Source organism: Orcinus orca, chromosome 3 (genome assembly GCF_937001465.1).
Source record: "Orcinus orca chromosome 3, mOrcOrc1.1, whole genome shotgun sequence".
In the NCBI taxonomy this organism is placed as follows: domain Eukaryota; kingdom Metazoa; phylum Chordata; class Mammalia; order Artiodactyla; family Delphinidae; genus Orcinus; species Orcinus orca.
The window spans coordinates 102,409,394-102,424,320 of NC_064561.1; the positions used below are offsets into that span (position 1 = coordinate 102,409,394).

Here is a 14,927-nt window from a genome sequence, read left to right on the forward strand (position 1 = left end):
AGGTCCTGAACAATGTTAGAGAAACATTATGCAATGTGGAAAAGAATGGGGCAAGGAATCAAGGAAATAGCTTGATAAAGTACTGACAGGAGTAAATTTAGAAAACTTCTACTTCTTTTCATTGAATATATAGATATATAAATTTAAACACTTCAATAAACATCAGATAATACTAGCTTACTTTTTGGTTATTTATTATACCCCTAATGTGTGCACAGAATTCTGCTGGAGGAACTCAGAAACAGTTAAAACTAAGACCTACAGTGTAATAGTCAAACCGGTGCCCAAATGTACATGTTTTCCAGGTGATTGGCTATACAAAATATTGTTTGATTTGGCAGATTTTCTCCAAGTTCTCTTAGAACCTTTACAATAGCTAAATGATGGGATATTTCTATTAGCTATCTATGAAGCTGACTATGAGGTTATTGTGACAGAAATTAAGTACTAGGAAATGACTTGCAATAACCTTATCATTAAACTGAGTGTGAGAACTGAAATTCTCCATGCTGACCCAATCCCAATCTTTGAATGGCCTTTTATTTAATGAGTGGTTTGTCTTCTTGCTTCATCTTTTCCATTGGTTATCTGATGCCTTCTCTAGCAGCAGCCCTCCGAGCATTGCAAATCAATATTCTGTACTCCCATTGTGTGCAAGGCCTCCTGTGTTAACTTTGAATCCACTGCTTCCACTTTGTGCCTTTATGGAGAGAAAAATTGGAGACAAAGTGTATTCTTTTTTTGCATCTTATCATTTTTATATTTTCTCTTTCTGTTGAAAATTTGCCATCCTATCAAATAAAATACAATACAATTTACAAAGTCAAACCAAACCCAGCATATTCACATATGGTAATTCCTTTCTGAATATTTCATCTATCCTTCAATTTGTAACAAGGCATTCTGGTTGTCAGTGCTGAGACTTATCAATGCAACTGTGTGCAGTTTAACAAACTCAGTCTCTCTAGTGCCTATCCCAGAGGTATTTTTTGTTTTTTTCTTTCTTTGTGCTCTGTGCAGGCAAAGACTCCTTTGCCGCCATAGAATCCTTGGGGATGTGATCGGCCTCTTGAGAGAAATATTCCTTTGTGTGAAGAAATGATCTGTCAGGATAGGCTAGGCTAGCAGCAAGTCCTAGTAGTGTTTGAACCATCACATCAAGAATTTTAGCAGCACCTGTATGCATTTGGAAGGAGAGAAAAGGGGATAAGTGTAAAAGAACTGTATTGCTAGGTCTCCAGCCCCTCTGTTCTTGTGCTAAAAAGAGACTAGATGAGGAGCCCCACGAGTGCTTTAAATTTGCTTCTCAAACTTTAGCAAGCATGAACATCATCTGGAAAGCTTGTAAACCAGAATTCTGAGATTCTGATTTGGTAAATTTAGAGTGTGGCCAGAGATTTTGAAATTTAACAAGCCCCCAGTTCATCTGATACTGCAGATATATGGACCACATTTTGAGCAGTTCTGCTGTAAAGCACAGCCTGTCAGATTTTAGTGAGCATCACAGTCAATTAAGATTCATTAAAACACAGATTGCTGGGCTCTGCCCCCAAGGATTCTGACTCATAAGTCTCAATGAGGGCCCAAGAATTTGCATTTCTAACAAATTCCCAGGTAATGTTGATGCCACTGGTCCCGGGACCACACTGTGAGAACCACTGCTCTAAAGAATGGAGGTAAATAGTCACTAGCACTGTGTGGGGGGGTCTGAGGAGTCTTAGTAGCAGCTTTGGGACAGAGCCAATCTGGAGACAGATTGAGGTGCTCTAAGTGACAGCTGTGACATTAAGGTTCTAGCAGTCCACAGGATTATTGGAGACATTTTGGAGACATGTTGCATTTTGTTCAAACCAAATTTTATTTGAATCTCAAAGAACAAGTATTGACCTAAAACAAATAGACTGCCAGTTATTTCTCTAGCCAAAAAATGTGTTGTTTTTTTTTTTAGGATTAGCAGAGAATTGCAATTTGGCGTCTGCCAAATTGGTAAGCCACAAGAAATCCCCCTGTACAGTAAGAGAAGAACTCTTTTACAGAGAGGAAAAAGGAAGTTGAGAGAGCTATAGTAAACACAGAGTCCACTTTTCATTGGCTGATTTGTTGTCAGGAAAGAGGAATCTTTCTTCTTCCTGTTGGGCTGTTATCTTCACAAGGCGTGAGAGCTCCTCCTTCTGGTCTCCCAACTCTGTTTAAATGAGGTTTCTGTTTATTAATTTTTTACTCAAGATAACTTCACCTAACACTTGGTTCGTAAAATTTAGAACAAAGAAAGTGCAGTGTTCCAGGCATGACTCTAATTATACTTAAGATAGTCTCCCTTTGGGGGATTCGTAAAAAGGTATAAGAAGAAAGAAGGCTAAGTGAAACACTCGCTTTGCCAGTATGAGTGACTAGATGGATGGGATGGGGGACAAACTTACCTTACTTAGGCCATGTGAGTAAAATAAAAGAAGGAAGGCTTTGGCTGTGATACTTTAATGAGAGTAGTTATGCTTAAAACACCCCCAAAGAACCCCATTTTCTTTATTTTTGAAGTGGAATACTTACCTCTTTACACCATAGTGTCAAGGGTAAAGTGTTTTCATCATATCAGGAGAGTCTCTCTCAGAATACTTCAAAGTATCAATAACTCTCTTAATAGTAATCTATTCATATGCATTTCTGTTCAATCTCAGAAATCAGTGTCTCTAAGGAAACCCTATATCCAGTGCTCCATTGGAATAAAACCTCTTTCTGTGACAGGGATATTCTCAACAGAAGGCTGGGAATCAGCCTATCATGGGGATGCTAGATCAGAATAACATGGTAGGAAAATGCCACACATCCTCCTGATGTTCTGATGTTGCTTCTTAGGTGAGAGACTCCCTCCCCAACTCTCTTCCCTCCCACACTGAGAATTCTAGCCAGCTTTATGGATGAGGAATATGTGAGAATCCTTAGGGATGTTGAGGTAGAGAAAAAGTAATTAAATACTGTATTTGAGCCTGGTGCATTAAGATTATGTTCATAGATTCCATCCACTGAGAGTTTTCATCAAGTCAGACTCTGCCTTTCCTTTAAGCCATGTATTTTCCTCTTGTGGGAAACTTGAGGAGATAGCTAAATGGTTGAGCAGAAAATATTCCTCCTTGCTCTAAATAACTCAAAGTGGAAATATGCCTATCAACTGTGGGTAAGTTGGGCTAACTTCTCGTATACAAAGAATGCGCATATCCTCATCAATACCTTATAGAGAAAGACACAACTACAATTTGACCCCCATCTGTAAAAATCCTTCAGGATACAGGGGGGACAGGACAATTGCAGCTTATGTATGTTTGCTTGAAGCCAGTGATTAAAATTCTTTCCCAAATTTGGGCTGATTCCTACTAAGTCAAGATTTGGAATTTGGGAACTGGAGAGCTAATATTCTGCTTCTCAAACATGCCCAAGTAATGATTGCTTGAATCAAGTACATCACTATTAAAGTTATGACAATCCTGCCTTTTGGTTCATTACCTTTTAAGAAGGTAATGAATTTGAAAAACATCCCATTGAACTTCTTTTAAAAAAAAATAAATTTATGTATGTATGTATGTATGTATGTGTGTATGTATGTATGTATGTATGGCTGCGTTGGGTCTTCACTGCTGCCCACGGGCTTTCTCTAGTTGTGGAGAGTGGGGGCTACTCTTTGTTGTGGTGCGTGGGCTTCTCATTGCAGTGGCTTCTCTAGTCGTGGAGCACAGGCTCTAGGCACACAGGCTTCAGTAGTTGTGGCTCGTGGCTCTAGAGCAAGCGCAGGCTCAATAGTTGTGGCCCACAGGCTTAGTTGCTCCATGGCATGTGGGATCTTCCCGGACCAGGGCTCGAACCCATGTCCCCTGCATTGGCAGGCAGATTCTTAACCACTGCATCACCAGGGAAGTCCCTGAACTTCTTTTTAACAATCTAAAATGAAGATAAATTTAGATAAATACCAAGAATTAATCATGAAAAGAAGATAGAGCAATATTGAATAAAAGTGATATGGTTTGCATATAAAACGCAGTTCACCTCAGTTCAACAAACATTTATTGAATGTATATTATATTCCAGGTACTGGTGACAGAGATGAATAAAGTACTGTTCCTGTTTTCAGTTAATCCCAGATAAGGGGTAGGGGGAACTGATATAAACAAATAATACAGGCAGAAATAGGAGGTAGAATGTGGTAGTGGGCAATGTATAGACTTTGGAGATAGACAGGTCTGGAGTACAATTCTGGGTCTTGCTTTAATTTTGTGGCTTTGAATAAGCTACTCTACTCTTCTAAAGTAACCTTTGTTATTTGTTTTATCATCTCTGGAACAAATGGAAGCTAATAATAATAAAAACTATGTATAAGGTACAAAGGTAATACAGTAGAGAAAATGATTTTGGTGAACTGATCAGGGAAGACTTCAAAGAGGAGGTTGTACCTCCAAAGTGTTTTGACACATGAATAGGAAATTTCCAGGTAGACAATATTTGTGAAAGGACTCCAGGTAGAGGAAATTACACTTTCAAAAGCATAGGAAGTGGAAACTGAAAAATAATAACAGTTTAATATTGCTGTTGCTTATTTGTGGATAGTAATTTGAGATGGGGCTTGAGAGGAGGCAGGGGCTAGTTCCTCATCCCAGCCTGTGCTCTGATAAGAAGTTTGGACTTGATCCTTTAGATCAGAGATGGAAGCTGTGTTTTTTTGTAAAGAGTTTTCTGTTTTGGTTTTGCTTGAGTTTTGTTTATATCACCCAAGGTTTAAAAATAGGGATATTTCATTTAAAATCCCAGGTTTTTTCTGACTTCTCTTAGAAATTTGCCACATCGAATCTGCATTTGCTCATGGCAACAACTGGGTGAAATAGAGGCTGCCCCCACAGGGGGGCATGTGCTTTCTTGCTATTGATGGGCAATGAGGAAACTTGGAGGTTTTAAGTAGGTTGGTTATATGGCAGGATATGTCATAGGGCTGTCTTTGTCTCTTCCTAACACAGTTGAGGGAGAGGAGGCCAGGAATCGAGAAGAGGTGATTGGACATAACACCTTCCAAGGACAGGTTAATGGAAGAGGGATTTGTAATGTTATTCAGGTTGGTAAGGACAGACATACTTTTTAAAAAAACAAAACAAAGTAAGGTTAAACATTACTCTAGGAGAGGGGATATGAATGTCATACATAAACCCTCTTGACTGTTACTGGCTGGAGAATAATCCTTGCAGGATAAGATCTCTGTTTTTTTTTTTTTTTTTTTTTTGGAGATACCTCTTAAGAAAAACAAAAATAAAAATTAAGCTGCAATACAAAATGGTGATCACTCCTAATGTCCTTTCTCACCTCTTGTAAGAACTGGAAGTTCCCCTTCTTCCCCTTAGTCAGCAGTAGAAGTAGATAGAGAATGAATGGTTATGGCTGACTCACAACTCAAAACCAGCAACCCTCAGCATACAACTTGGAGACCATAAAGATTTCCAAAATCCAAGAAGATGCCAGAAACCTAATAATTGCTGGGGGAAGGTTCACTATCCATGAAGGGAGGAGGAAGAAGAAGTTAAAAACTCCAGGCACAGGGGAGTCAAGAAGAGGGTAACATGAGGAAGAGAGAGGAAGTGGTCTGTGGGGAGACACTCTGCGATTGAAGGGAACATCCATGTGGACACATGCTGAAGGTCTAGGAAGGGACCTTCAAGAATGGGGATTAGATAAAATAAGGATGCAAAGCTATCCAAAGTCCACCCTGACCCCACCCTACCACTCTATACAATTTGTATTTTATCCTCTGAAACCTCAGGTAAATAGCTCTTTGGATCTTCTTTAGATTAACTGGTCAGAAAGACGAGAAAATACTCTCCCTCCAGCCCAGAATGACAGGCATCATCATCTTTCCTATTACAGATTGGGCAGCAAGAGGAGCCCCTTGTGGACTTCACACAACCAGAGAAGGAGGCAGAGTGCTTCGCTGACCATCTTCTTCATTCCCCAGAGGAGCAATACACACCTCTCCAGCTGTGGGCTGAAGATAAAGTGCCTGGGTTACAGATAAGATACATCGCTGGCTGAAGAGTACTGAGTGATTTGGTATGTGCATGTACAAGATTGGAGACAGCGGTTTAGAGGCTATCAATTAGAAGATTTTTGAAATAGTTTAAAGAAAGAGGAGGGCCTGAATTAACCTTAGGTATATGAATAGAAAGGAGATGGCTTCATGATATCTCATATCTCTGGGGCTTTGCATGTTCCTCTTACTTCACCTGGAGTAGATTGCCCTCACTCCCTTATCCATTCAAACTCAGTGCTACCTCCACTGTGAAGATTTCCTTAAGAATACTCAGATATTTCTTCTCTGTATACTTTCTACCCTATAAATAACTTAATTTTAACAAGGAGGTATTTTGTTGAAACCCTGTTTGCCTGCTCACCAGAATTTAAGTTTCTTAAAGCTAGGGCAGAATGTCTTTGAGAACTGTGATCACCTACATCAGCGTGACATAGTTACTAGGACTGAGAACAGAGACCACCTTTGTCAATATGAGTTAGTGTTTTGCGCCAGGAAACATTTGCCCAAAAAAGATAAGACTGTAAACCAATAAATAGTCTTACTATTTGCGTCAGGTAATTCCTGCAAATCAATTTATCTGAGACAACAGTCTGCTCATCTAGACAAATAGCTCACTTATCAAACAGCAGTTTATGATGACCAATTGTAAACTATTATGTCATGACCACTGCTCAATCCCAATCAGCTTTCTGCTTTGAAAGACCATTTTTCAACCACCTGAACCTAGACCCCTGACCCCTTATCAATATCTTCTCTTCTGTGACCCTGCTAAGACTGTCAAAGAGATATTCTCTCTTACTATAGAAAAGCACATTGTCTGGTGGTGATATTTTGGGGTATTCAGCACCGTTAGTCTTAATCCAGACTAGACTAGCATATAGTAGTGCTTAATAAATACCTGTTGAAAGAAGTATTGAACAGCGAAAATCAATATAACATGGTGCTTTGACTGGATGGGGGCAGGTGGGGAAAGAGTCAGGGAGTCAGAGATGCTTCCAAAGTACTAAGTGTTAACTTGCACCATCACTTAACATGGCAAAAACACAAGAGCAGATATTCAGTGAAAAGATGGTGATTTCAACTCTAGACATGTCGACTTTGCAATTCCTGTGATGTGGAAATAGAGATGTTCGATTCAGTGCTCATTGATGGAAGACCCCAGATATAAGTTTTGTGGGGGAGACAGGGAACTTGTTTTCTTAATCATTGGTTCTCAAAGTGTGGTCTTCAGACCAGCAGCAGCAGCATCACCTTGGGACTTGTTTGGAAATGCAAATTTTGGGGCACCACAACAGACCCACTGAATTGAAAACTGTGGATGGGGTTCAACTATCTGTGTTTTAATAAGCCTTCCAGGTGCTCTGATGCACCATAAAATTTGAGAACTATTGCCTTAGAGATTAATCACAACCACGAAGATCTAAGACAAGATTTTACCCAAACTTCTGATGATGTGCTTGCTAAGGCATGGTAATCCTGTGTTCTTTGCATGAGCAGGTCTTCTCTAACATGGTGGCCTGAGAGGCTGTATAGCAAAGCAATTAAATATCTTACTTACTGCATCTGAATCTGGCTATACTACTTTCTTCTTGTGTGCCTTAGGGAGTCAGTTACTTAACCTTTCTGAGCCTATGTTCCTCATCTGTAAAATGGGAACACTAATGATACCTACCTCATTGAGTTCTTATAATTAAATGAGTTAATATACATAAAGTGTTTAAATCTATAATAAGTTTAGTGCTTTTAAAATCTTTACTTCTTGAGAAAGTCACTGCCCTTTTATCTACTTAACTAAATATTTTCTGTCTTTACATGTTCACCTCAAAGCTCTCACCTGTTGAAAGCTTCTTTCTACTGGTTAGCCATAGCATTAATTATCTTACTTGACCCGTGGGAGGTGTTCAATAAATTATTAGTTGAGTGAATGCACAGTCTAGTCCTCATTTCCTTATTTCTTCTCTGAGTTTTATAGTTTTTATTATCAGTACTCTTGTTTTTGCACTAAATTATACATTGTTGTATTTATGCCTTGCTTCCTGATTATAAGCTCTTGGAGGGGAAGTATTATGTCTTGCTTCCTGATTATAAGCTCTTGGAGGGGAAGTATTATGCCTTACTTACCTTGTCCACCTACACAGCACCTGGCACAGTGTTGACAACATAAATGAAATTCAGTAATACTCTGTGAAAAATAAAGAACTGAATTTATTTTGGTCTCAAATCCATTTACTAAGTTTTTTGTAATTTCCTATCCCCCAACCCCTCCATTACAATTTCAAGATCTTAAATCTCTACTGTCACTTTCTCCCAAGAATCACAAGATGAAAAGAACAGGGATTCTTTTCCTATTTCTGTTGTCATCCAGTAAGATGACTCATTATTTTGAGTCTCCATGTCAATGTCATGTCTCTCTCTCTCTCTCAATACACCTGTAAGACTAAGATACACCTTTAAGACTCAATACACCTTTAAGACTAAGATATGCTGTTACTTACCTTTTATATAGCCTTATTTTTACCAGCAGCTTCCGTCAGCTTTCCTTTAACCTTTTTTTTTTAAACATCTTTATTGGAGTATAATTGCTTTACAATGTTGTGTTAGTTTCTGCTGTATAACAAAGTGAATCGGCTATATGTATACATATATCCCCATATCTCCTCCCTCTTGCGTCTCCCTCCCACCCTCCCTATCCCACCCCTCTAGGTGGTCACAAAGCACCAAGCTGATCTCCCTGTGCTATGCAGCTGCTTCCCACTAGCTATCTGTTTTACATTTGGTACTGTATATATGTCAATGCTACTCTCTCACTTCGTCCCAGCTTACCCTTTCCCCACCCCGTGTCCTCAAGTCCATTCTCTACGTCTGCGTCTTTATTCCTGTCCTTCCCCTAGGTTTGTCAGAACCATTTTTATTTTTTAGACTCCATATATATGTGTTAGTGTACGGTATTTGTTTTTATCTTTGTGACTTACTTCACTCTGTTTGACAGACTCTAGGTCCATCCACCTCACTATGAATAACTCAGTTTCGTTCCTTTTTATGGCTGAGTAATATTCCATTGTATATATGTGCCACAACTTCTTTATCCATTCTGATAAGCTCACTGCTTTGTGTAGCCCTGAGTTGAAATTCTGCTGGCATGGAGGATTGAAAATGTCCCTTCTTATATAGTTATGAAGCTCCTTTAAACATATAGAAAATTAGTATAATGTATATAATGAAAGAAGGCACACTTTGGAGGCAAATAAATCTGAGATCAAAATGTTAGCTCTGTTACTAATTTGCCATATGGCCTTGAGTAAACTACTCAACATGTCTGGGTCAATTTACTGGTCTATAAGCAGGGATGTAAATATTTACCTTATAGTGTTATGTGAGGAGATTAAATAAGGTAAATTATATATTGTACTCAGCATATGGAAGGTATTTAATTAGTGGTGAATATTATTACAAAGCAAAGGAAAAGAGCAAAATACTGTAAACTTCAGAAACAGAGTCTACTTTAGAGTCTATACATTGTCATTATCTATAAAATATGATCCCTGATATTGTGGACATTAGTTCAATTCTGAAATTCTATTTAATCAAGCATCGCCCCATCAAATCTCAAATCACTTTGCCTTTGACAATTGATCCTCAAATAAAGTTTTCTAACTAATTATGTAACTGAAGGGTCTCTCTCCCTAAGTGTGAAGGGAACCTACCATACTTTACCCTGAAAACTGTTCACTGCTCACCTTAGGCAAAGGCTGGCTACAGTTAACTGCTTATTCACTAACTAAGTCTGTTTCCTCCCCTGGGAAACCTTCAGTGTCCTTCCTTTAGGATCTGTTAGGAATAGTTTTTCTCCCCAAGGGCTCTTCCAATCATTTCATAAGACTCTAGTGGAGACAGTGAGAAACTGGAAATCCAATGTCATACTTTTTTTCTTCTCTAGAAGCACGTATATATTCAAAAGAAAAACAGAAAAGCTATTCTAGGCAAGCAAGGTCCAGTGGTCCTGGGTGACTGAGAGAGTTCTGAAGGGCTGTTTGGAGATAAAAATATAGTGAAATACAAACATGTCACATGGTTTCTAGGGATCTCTATCTATATTTTTTTCCTGCAACGTACCTGGAATAAAATTCCTGATTAAAATTCTGAATCCAATTGTAAGTACCACTAACTGATAGATAAGAATAGCTATCCTCATTCCTGCCCTCCTCCATCATCTCCTGCAAGGACCCACCAAGAGGGAAACGGAATTCTTAAATAACTTGGGGTTCAGAAGTGTAGGCAGAGAAGAGCTAGGGCTGGTTTATAGAAGTTGACTTCAAAGAAGGACTCATGTCTAGACAGAGGGCAGACTTTGCTGCAGGCCTTCTTCACATTTCTTCTTCATATTGCCAAATAGAGCTTCATTTTTATTAGTAAACTTTCTATATTTTAAAAGGGGTCTAGAAACTCAAGTCATTCACACACAGACATGAATTACTTACTTGAATTCAATTAAGTTATTACTGTCTGGTTGTCTACATTATGAAACCTATCACAGATGTGTGATAGTTTGAATAGAAGAGTGAACCATTGACACCTATAAATAATGGTTAAACTGATTAAGTTACAGCTAAATATACTTTGTGCTGTAATTAGTTTTTGTTCTCTGTCCCTCCTTCTCCTATGGAGAAAAGTGAAGGAGTATTTTTCATTTTCATATAAACATGGTTCTCAGTCCTTTCACTTATGACTATAAAGAAGTATGTGTGGAGTCAGGAATAGTCAGAATGTTCTCACTTCAAATTTAATTTTCATTTATGAAGGTGCCCTACTGGCATTTGCACTTCCAAGTTATTTCCATGCTCTTTCCCTGTCATGGTTTCATCTTTTGCCTTAACATCCCTTTTAATATCTTGAAAAATTAGCCTACATTTACTTCTACTTCCTCTCCCTCATTTGTTTTTCAAATCTTTGTAATCCAAATTTTGACCCCACCATTTTACTAATGCACTTCTCAGAGCAAAAAGTATCCTCCTGTTAGTTAAATTGAAAGCCTCCTCTCTGTTCTCATTCATTCAATTTTACTGCAGAATTGAATCATCTTCTCATAGCTTCAATTTAGTGGTTTTTCTCCCATCTCTTAGAACATCTGATTTACTCATTTCTCTTCTAGTGCCCATCCTTCAACGTTCTTTCACAGCTTAAACCAGTGGTTCTCAGCCTTGGCTGCACATTTTAAACATTAATGATGCCTGCATCCCCCTCCCAGAGTTTCTGATTCAGTTGTTCTGGGGCGTAGCCTAAGTACTGGCTGTTATTAACAGTTCCCCAGGCATTTCTAACACTCTGCCAGGAATGAGAACTGTTTTAAACTGTAACTCAGATTTCAGGGGAGCCTCTTAACTATCTTGGAGGCTCAAACAAAATTGGCTCAAGCTCTCATCCCATGGGAAGGCTCAGGACCTCTTTAAGATAACTGTAAATCCTGAGGGCTGACATTCTCATGGCCTTCTGGTTCCAAGTTCCTAACCTCCTGAACGTTTGGTATCATTTGCATCTCACCTTCTAAATCAACTGGTCCTCTTGCCTTTGGCTCTACACAAGTCATGATGTAGAACTCAGCCTCCTTTCTTTGCCATCTCCATGAACCATACATTGAAGACAGTTTTATGGTGGCAGACTTTACTGCAGGTTTGTCAGTGTCAGGATTTGGGGTCAATGTAACAGTTTTACATTAAAGCAAATAGACAAGGGCAATTTCTATGTAGACTCCAATCTCCAGCCATATACCTGAGTTTTCCCTTGCCTGCAAAATCCTTCTCACACTTTAATTATCCTCATAATAGTATGAGGATAAGTAATTTAATTAGTAATTTAGATTTCCATTCCTTTTGGTACCTCTTAGCAGGAGTCTTCTCTTACTACTGTTTTAAAGTGGAATGGGGTAGTATGTAGATTAACTTTTACTCTGATATAAATAACATCTCCTCATGCCTCTTTCCTTACCCCTACCTTCCTTAGAAGACAGAAGTTCCTACATTCACTTCTGGTTTTAAACTTTTTTTTTTTTTTAATCCAGCAGCACATGGCTTAGTGATCCATTACTATGGTAGGCAGAATCCTAAAATGTCCCCTCAAGATTCCCATCCTCTGGTTATTCAATCAAACACTTATGTAGGTACTGCTGTGAAGGAACTTTGCAGATGTAATTAAGATTATGGACCTTAAAATAGGGAGATAATATTGGATTATCCATGTGGGTCCAATCTAATCACATGAGCTCTGAAAAGCAGGGGTCAACAGACCAGAAAGGCCTGCCAAAGACTCAAGAACATGAAAGATCTTTATGTGTGATGAAGACATTTCAATCAATGATATACTGGACTTCTAGGCTAGGTTGCATAGTAAATGCATGATTTGTTCACTCACTCCCTGTGGTCCAAATGTATAGCAGCAATGGAACATAAAAAGAAAGAAGAGAAAGATCCAGTTTCAAAAACAAAATAATCATCGCTATGAACTGAGAAAGTAATAAAGCACAATACAGTGAACAGGGCTAAATCTCCAGCTTATTGGTCTCTTGAGTCATTTGTGCCTGAGATGTGGAATCTTGTAGGGTAAAGGGTGGAGGAAGGTAAGTCAGAAGTCAGATGTTGGGGTTAGATTGTCTCCCTTATGAAAGGAACCTTAAAAATAACACACTATACCTGATCTCTGCTTTAGGCTTTGAGAAAGTTGTGGGCTTAGGGAGGCAGAACGAAATAGACATAAGACATGGGACCAATAAATGAGGCAAGTTATCCCTTGTTCTGTGACCAAACCGGCAAAATCTACAATATTTCCATAAACAGGACCCCAAATCACTGTGATAAGGTCCTGGTTGTGGTTCTGGAGGGCTGCAAGAGGCAACTGCAAAGTCAGTAGACTGCCAGGGATATTGCAGACGGGGTGAAAAATGAAAAGAGAAAAAGCCTCTATTCACAATGTATTTGTAATTTGTCTCCACCTCTTACCTACTCCCCGCCCCCACCACCAAGTAGTCTAGAAGAAATCTAATGCCAGGACAGATAGATGACAAAATCAATGGTCAAAGCAGAAATTTACTCCGGATTAAAAATAAAAATTTTAAATAAGCATGCTTAGAATGTTCAAAGAGATGAATGAGGCATAGTTTCCATTTTTAAAAGACAACAGATTATTAACACCAGACAAAAATGAAATAAAATAGGTAAATATGAAATAGAATTGATTATAAATCTTAGAAATGAAAAATACAGTCATTGAAATAAAAAAGTAATTACTTCAGTTATCTGTTATAGTGTAAAAAACTATCCCCAAATGTAGCAGCAGTCTTCCGATCATTTTGGGTCTGGACCTTAGGCAGTGCTCAATTAGTAGCATTTGCGGGGGTGACTTAGTTGGCTGCAGTCAGCTGGGCTATAGGGTTCCAGGAGCCTTCATTTACAAGCCTCAGGGTTTTACCATGTGGCTTTTTCTCTCCCCCTTGTGTCCTTTCATTCATTAGTGTAGTCCATGCTTCTTTAAAGTATGGCGGCTGGTTTCCTTGAGAGAGTATGAAAGCAGAAGCGCCAGACCTCTTAAAGGGCTGGAACTGGTACATGCCTTTTGGGCTACAGTCTACTGGTCAAACAAGTCATAGGACTGATGCAGATTCATGTGGAAGGGACACAGACTCAATCTCTTCCCGACAGGAATAGCAAAGTCTCACAGCAAAAAGCATGTATACATATATACTACCAAATGTAAAATAGTTCGCTAGTGGGAAGCAGCAGCATAACGCAGAGAGATCAGCTCCGTGCTTTGTGACCACCTAGAGGGGTGGGATAGGGAGGGTGGGAGGGAGGCTCAAGAGGGAGGGAATATATGCATGCATATGGCTGATTCACTTTGTTGTGCAACAGAAACTAACAGTATTGTGAAGCAATTATACTCCAATAAAGATCTATTTAAAAAAAAAAAAAAAGAACGTGGGATGGGAGGTAGTGTGTGATCATCTTTGGAAACACAATCAACCACAGCAGTAGATGGGATAAACTTCATAGAGAAAAAAATTAGTGAATTGGAAGATTGTATTGAAGAATTAACCCAGAAAACAGCATGAAAAATAGACATAAACAAAATGAAAGGGCAGTTAAGAGAATAGATTGATGGTTAGAATAGTGTTGAATGAATGACAAAGAAGCAATATTTGTTGAGATACCTGCTAAAAATTTTCCAAAACTGAAGAAGTAATGAGACCTAAGGTCAAAGTAACTGGATAACAAGCAAAATAAATGGTGATAAATCTATACCTAGATATACTATAATCAAACTGCAAAATGTCTGAGAAAAAAAATGATTTAAAGCTCTTGGAGAGTTACTCTACAATGGAATGAAAAATGAAACCTAGACTGTTACATTCCAGAATGCAATGGAATGTATTCAATGTACTGAGAGAGAATAATCTTCAGTCTAGAATTTGTATCTAATTAACTATAAATCAAGAATGCTGGCAAATATAAGACATTTTCAGTCATCGTTAGCCTTAAAAAATTTATGATCCAGGCTCCAGTTAACTTTGCAAGACAAAAAATGAACTGAAAGCAAAGGATACAAGAAATAATAGAAATCACAGAAATTGATAATATATGTTGGTAAATTTAATTATATACAGTTAAAACAAATAATTGTACTCTTGTGTTTTGAAAATTGTTGATATTAAAATTTTAAACAAAATAATAAGATGGGGTGGTGTTGTAAAAGACTGCCAAGGTTCTTGTCATTGTCGGGAGAATCAAAATGTGGAATAACTGTAGGCTTTGTGAGAACAATTTATGGTTAATTACATATGTTAAAATTTAAGATTAAGATCTAAGATTAAAAACCAGCAGAG

General features: G+C 38.3%; 1 long non-coding RNA gene across 1 annotated transcript in view; it reads right to left on the minus strand.

Moving 5' to 3' along the window:
- Positions 1–789: 789 nt before the first annotated feature.
- The window catches only part of LOC117197239 (uncharacterized), a 35,278-nt gene continuing 21,140 nt past the window's right edge, over positions 790–14,927 (minus strand). Inside the window, exons 3-4 of the long non-coding RNA XR_004477768.2 lie at positions 8,180–8,240; positions 790–2,185 (exon numbers count right to left, since the gene is read on the minus strand). This is a non-coding gene — a long non-coding RNA (uncharacterized LOC117197239). The remainder of the gene's footprint in view (positions 2,186–8,179; positions 8,241–14,927) is intronic.